The sequence below is a fragment of the Palaemon carinicauda genome, chromosome 32, assembly GCF_036898095.1.
Source record: "Palaemon carinicauda isolate YSFRI2023 chromosome 32, ASM3689809v2, whole genome shotgun sequence".
NCBI classification, from domain to species: Eukaryota; Metazoa; Arthropoda; class Malacostraca; order Decapoda; family Palaemonidae; genus Palaemon; species Palaemon carinicauda.
The window spans coordinates 65,894,801-65,901,839 of NC_090756.1; positions in this window are offsets into that span (position 1 = coordinate 65,894,801).

The window sequence follows — 7,039 nt, forward strand, 5'->3', positions numbered from 1 at the left end:
ATTCCCTTAGTCTAGATGAGTTTTTATCAATAAGGAACAATAGTATATTCATTGTTCAGACAATTTTACATATCATAGAGGGAATTAAAATTCTCAAACAGTATTTTATTCCAATATGATGGCGAAATAAGACACACGAGTAAAGCAAATTCTTCTTATTTAGACAGAAATAAGAATTAGCATAAAAATAGGTAATAAATATAAATTGTAATGGAATGCAAATTAGATACATAGGCTTAAGACATTAATAAAAAAGGGGTGTGGAATCTGAAAAGGAAAACTTGCCGTTACGCACATTAATTCTGTAGGAATTATAAAGTCTTTCTAGAATGTCTCATATACACTTCATGTTATGAACATGTGACACAGGTGTTTTAGTCTATGTGACTTCACGTTATTATAAGAACAGTTCCGTAGTGTCACAAAGGTGGCACTATTTTCACTATGTTGCGCACTAGGGTCAACATAGACACCCTTAGAGTTAGAGTCCCAAAGAACTCACTGTTTTACGCAGCACTATGCAGCAGGTTTTAACACACTACCTGCAGCTACCACGAATCTATTCAATTCATGCACCTGCTTCGCGTAGTTTGAAAAACACTCTTAAAGACTTCCAGCCTGTGAAAGAGTGAAGACTTTCGAATTCCATTTCACTGGAAGAAATTCAGAGAAGAGGCGACTTTCCTGGGATCGTGACCTGCGGGGTGTACTGTCAGGATCCGCTCTGCAAATAAAGTAGGTGATCTTCGCCCTTAGTTGTTTGGGTGACAAATCGGATCCCGATGTTTCCACTTTAAAGAGTTGTCCTCCACCAAAGTCCTGAAGTTCTTCGAAGATAGACCTTTAGGCTCTCCACTGGACACAGAGAGACATCTTCCTTCAGAAGGCAGATTCTCCAGGGGCCCCATCTTTTAGTGGGTAGCTCGTTCTTGGTGAGAAACGTTGGGTCAGGAAAGAGGGTAAGCTCACCTGTTTCTGCGAACTGGATCTGGCCCTCTTCTCATGATAATGCCACAATTTCACTGACTCGGGCTCCCAAGGCATGAGCAAATAAGAAAATCACTTTTTGAGTCAAATCTTTCACAGGGCAAGTTTCATTGTCCAAACTTGAGGCAAAATGGAGCACCTTGTCAAGAGCCAGGAGATGGGTCTCGCCGGAGGTACGGGTCTGAGTCTAGCACGTGCCTTTGGCAGCTTGTTAAAGAGGTCATTAGACAGGTCTATCTGGAAGGCATATAGTGATGGTCTTGTCAACGCTGATTTGCAGGTGGAAATTGTGTTGACTGCCAAGCCTTGTCCATGAAGGTGAATGAAGAAGGACAAACAAAAATCCATTAAAATTTCTGTAGGATCTTTAGCCTTGACGAAGGACACCCATTTCTTCCAAGATGACTCATATTGTCTTCTGGTAGATTTTGTTTTGTATTCCTCTAAGAAGTCTAAGCATTTCTTCAAGACCCCAAACCTCTTCTTGACGGCTAGGGAGAGAAAATCTTAAGATGAAGGTCTCGGGTTTTCTTTGATGAAGCGAAGACAGTCGACTTCTGAACTTGTTAGGTTGAAACTGGGTGCAAGCAGGGGAATTAGCTTTGGTTGTAACTCCAGGATTAATGGGAACCAGTTGCTCCGGGGCCACTTCGGGGCCAATAGGGCCCCTGTTCCTTGGAAGGATCTCAGCTTGGTGAGGACTTTCAGCAGAAGGTTGGGTGGAGGGAACAGCTAAATCTTGGTCCATCTGTTCCAGTCTCTCTCTCTCTCTCTCTCTCTCTCTCTCTCTTCTCTCTCTCTCTCTCTCTCTCTCTCTCTCTCTCTCTGAGGAACAACGCTGGACACAAAGAAAGAAAAAATTCAATGACACCAAAGGAACATGAACCGACTATATGTAAAAGATAAAGATAGGATAAGAAAGACAAGAAAAGATAAAAGAAAAGGATATATATTTAAATATAATATTAGTGTGCTACTCTTGTTAACACACATTTTCGGTTCCCTTCAAATGTCATCTAAAATGTGTTAAGTATTATAGTGGTATGTTACATCTTCAAATAAAGTCAAGTAAGTTAACTTTAAAATGGTTTATTCTTTAAGAACAACAGTGTTAACATCTCCATCACAGGAGTATTGCTGGTTTGGTCGGATGACCATTCCGTATGACATCTTCCAGTAAACTACAACAAATATCCCTATGCATGTTAAAGTTATTTCAGCACTTAGGGATTAATGTAAACACTACATTAATACACGGAAGATACCCAGTTCCGTTCTCACAGGCAACCTTTCCCACGGACTGGTTAGTGTTTACTCTTCATGAAAAATGTTACATTGCTGAGATATGGTATTCACATCCTGCTATAATCTGACTACAGCACTTCTCACACTAAGCTTCTACTTCCACAATGACCTATTAGGTCATGTTTTAAACATGTAATATATAATTATTACATAAGCTCGGCCAGCTATCTTAATTTAGAAAAGAAAAAATTAACAACACGTCAAAATATGTTTACTAGGAGTGTGACTGGATACATATATTATTTTTTGTTTAACTTTAGCCATAAGCAGAAGAGGATGAATGTTCAAATAGTCACATTAAAAAAAATAATAACAATAATGCATATTAACAGATATTACCAAAGCAAAGAAAAAATGCATGATAAATAGAGATCACATATATGGTACATTGCTAACAAATGATTATATGGTACCCAAAAAAAATACTGATATACATATGATTCGGTAACTTTGTTAAAGAATAATTGTTACCTTTGTCAGAAATATAGATTATCATAATACAGTAATTAATAAAAATATTTGATACATTGGTAAAGATACAATTTTAGTGCACAAACACGAATTCCTGGTACATACACGTACCACGGTTTCGTACATATATATATATATATATATATATATATATATATATATATATATATATATATATATATATATATATATATATATATATATATATAGGGCATATATATTTTATTAGATGCCCATAGATTCTGTTTTTTAACATTCCAGCTTATATATTTTATTACATGCCGAAAAAATGATTTATTTTTTAAATGTTTTTTAAAGTTTTTTTTTAAAAATGCAAATGTTCTATAGTCTCTTCATTTACATATTACTAGCGTACTAACTGCTTTTTGTACACAACACTTTTCCAAGACATTTTTACTCCTTTGAGCGAATAAAGGGGCCACTTCCAAACAGCTTTAAATTGAATTAAATAAAGAGTTTTGTCTGGAACATGGCAAAACGTTCTGTTTGAGCTGCAAACTATTGTACCTTAACCTATGCCAAACAAAGATGTTAACTGCGATAAACATCATCACCGTAACGCATAAAGCTGCCAGGAATAAGTAAAATTTGAGATCTGCATAAGTCGGTGACGGGTGGTCCATCTCGGCCAATTTCATCAACCGCTTGGCTACATGGAAGGGGTAAAGATGGAATTGTTATTGACCATGTGAAGTTCGCGAAGTAGCCTCGTTCTCTGATGATAGTCTTGATTCTTTGCACCACGGAATTAGGGGATGTCCCGATACAACCATCTGCTGCAACGAAGATTTGGGAATAGGACGTGGTTCCGTCCGGCCATGATACATTGAAGCCGGCCTTGTCGTACCGTATCCACGAACCGTTGTTCAGTCTGCAATTGAACTCATTATTGTCAAAGGGATAAAGCTTATCCAGACAATTTTCATTTGTATGGGAGAGAGCACCATCTAGCACTATACCTAACTCGCATGAATCCATTAAGTTTTTATGGAATTCAAATGAGTCAGCTGTACATATTTTTCTATCCATTGCGTCTGAACAGTGAGTTAATTAATTTAAGTCTGTAATGACCGTATATGTTTCCTTGTCTGGGGAAATCAATACGTGTGTTGTCAAACTGGATATTACTGGATTTGAGTGATTCTTCATGAAAGTTGGAAATGATGATATCCTGTAAGATTGCCAGGCATCGGAAGAATCAAAGGGAATTGTAATCATAATCCTGTTATTTTCAATGCTTACTGTAATTAGACTATAATAAAATTCTAACCTATGTGCGTCTAACAAAGGAATATAACCTAGTTTCTCTCGTCCGTTCTCCACAATTAACTTTAAGTATTTTATCGGCAACAAATGGGGGTGACAGTACACCTTTAGTCGCTAACGTGATAGATTCCACATAATCTTTTGATTTCTCAATGAAATGTGTAATTCTGTTATGTATGTGATCTTTTTTTGAATCATAATATATTAACGTTGCCAACAAATCCTGTACTTCCATAATCTGATTGATATTACTAGAATGTTCATTTACTAAACTCACAATTTGATTGATTGAAGCTAACTGATTCCTTAGTTCTGACATAATCAATTCATCTTCATGAGTCAAGAACTCAATTTTCTTATTTTGATTACTAATCTTAAGACGATTGGAAATTCCTAAACCTAAACTTGCAATAAAACCAAAGATGTTTAGTGCAGCAAAAATAAACGGGTTACGTTTCTCAAGATTTTCGTGTCCTACAATCCACATCAAAAGGTCACGAGCCAAAGATTCTGTCTCGTAAGTCTTATTTTGCAAGTCTTCAGATAGCATCTCCGCAACTTTTAGTGTCGATGCAAGCGAACTTTCTGTATTAAAAGGAAAATGTCTTCTATGCAATTCATTTAATGAGACAGCAAACCTTGAAATGGTGCTTTTTAAGCTAGTGACGTCATTCTCTGGGAGAAAAATTGCTTGCATTCGCACTTCAACAACTAAGTTACTTGATGTAATAAAAACGTCTTCTTGTCTTTCAACTATAGTGCCATATTTAAAATCTATACTCTTAGTATTAGAGCTCATCCCACACGAGAAAAATGTCTGAGCGAACAATATCACTCCAAACAACAAAAAATTCATCTTGGAAACCTGTAACGAGAAAAATATATGTAATTACTCCTGTATTAAGAAGAAAAACTTTTAACATACAATGTAAAAAAAAATAAAAATCTTTCCCTCACTTCTTTCCCTCTTATTTTAATTTCTTATGTGAGCCAATGGTACTATTCTCTCATCAGTGGGTTGGGATACGTTTTGAACTCTAAACCTATTGGCCGTTAATGTTTCCAAAATGTTAAATGGGATTTCAAACTTAGGTGTTAGTTTATATTTGAGTCCTTTACGTACATTTACCTGTATGTATACATTATCACCCACGATATATGTTTTAGTTGGCTTCGCTATTTTATCATGATTCCTTTTCATTATGATTTGTGATTCTTCTAAATTCTTTCGAAGGATATCAAAACGACTTTTGCTTGCATTTATACATTCTTTTAAAGGATTTGATAGATTAGTTGTAGGCGTTAATACATGGAAAGGCGTTCTAACTGGGGTACCATACAATGCTTCGTACGGTGACATTTTAATTGATATATGATATGAATGATTCAGAGTACTCAGTACCGCAGGTATTGCAATATCCCAGTTGGGGTCTGATACCCTTAGTGTTACTCCTAATATATTTAAATCCTTCCTATTTGCTCTTTACACTAGCCCATTCGACTCTGGGTGATATATCATGGTATTTATTTTCTTTATGCTAAGGAATTCACACAATGAGGTAAGAAAGTGATTATTAAATTCTCCACTCAAGTCTGAGATTATCATGAGTGGAATTCCATGTTTACAAATGTAACACTCGTAAAACTTCCTAGCACATTCAATCGCAGTTTTTAGTTTTAAGCGCTATAAGTTCTGTATATCGAGTTAAAGCATCCACAAATACTAAGAGGTCCTTATTTCCTCTGTCTGACTCGTAAAATCCTGTTAACAAATCTAAATGTATTCTTTCAAAGGGTTGATTGGGCATGGGATAAGGCCCTAGGCTGACAGGTGTTTTCGTATGCCCTTTGTTTTCCTGACATGCGCGACATTTAGCTATGTGTTTTTTTTATATCTGTAAGCATCGTATGCCAATAAAACAATGATTTGGCTTTCTGTGACATTAATGAGAACCCCGGGTGTCCATGCAACGGATTTGCATGCAACCAATTCAGGACAGTGGAAATAAGTGAGATTGGTACCTCTACCTGGTCGTTAGTTACATGTGGTGTATTGCGGGTTTTCCTTGTCATGGTCCTACACAGAATATTGTCTTTGATTATATAATTTTGCTGCTTATACTTTATATATTCCTTTTCCTTATGATTAACTTTTAAAGCATTTATAATTTTTTCTAATTCCTGATATTTTCTTTGCTCAGTCTGTAATAATTCAGCACTCCAGCCCAAATCTTCTTGTTCAAAATATCGTTTTAACAATAGGCATGGATGTTGATATATCTATTAATTCAGCTAAAGGCTCCGTACAAGATGACACGAGGTTGCGTGATAATGCATCAGCAATGATATTTGCTTTCCCAGGTAAATACCCGATTCTCGCGCCAAAGTCTTGAATGATCAAATGCCACCGAGTTTGTTTGGGGCTGTGGTTGAAGCCTTTAAAGAAGTCCGTTAGTGGTTTATGATCAGTAAGAACCTTAACGGGATAACCGTATATTATGAACTTAAAATGCAATAGTGAATTAACAATAGCTAGCCCTTCCTTGTCTATTACTGCATACTTACTTTCGGAAGTTCTCAGTTTTCGAGAATAAAAAGCTATCGGGAAAAATTGTTTATCATATTGGTGAAGCAATACCCCACCTACTCCTAATTCTGAGGCGTCTGTTGCAATGAAGAATTCCTTACCGATGTCAGGTAATTTTAAGATAGGAGAACTACACAGTTCATCTTTCAAGGTATTAAACGCCTGTTGATGCTGCTCAGACCATGTGAAATCTACGCCCTTCTTCGTAAGATCAGTTAAGGGAGCGGCTATTATTGAATAATTGCGTATAAAACGCCTGTAATATCCACTACAACCCGGATATTGCTGTATTCCCTAGACATTAGTAGGTATGGGAAAGTTACGGATAGCCGACACCTTATCATGGACTACTTTAAGACCTTGGCTTCACACCATAAAACCCCAATATATTAATTCTGTTTT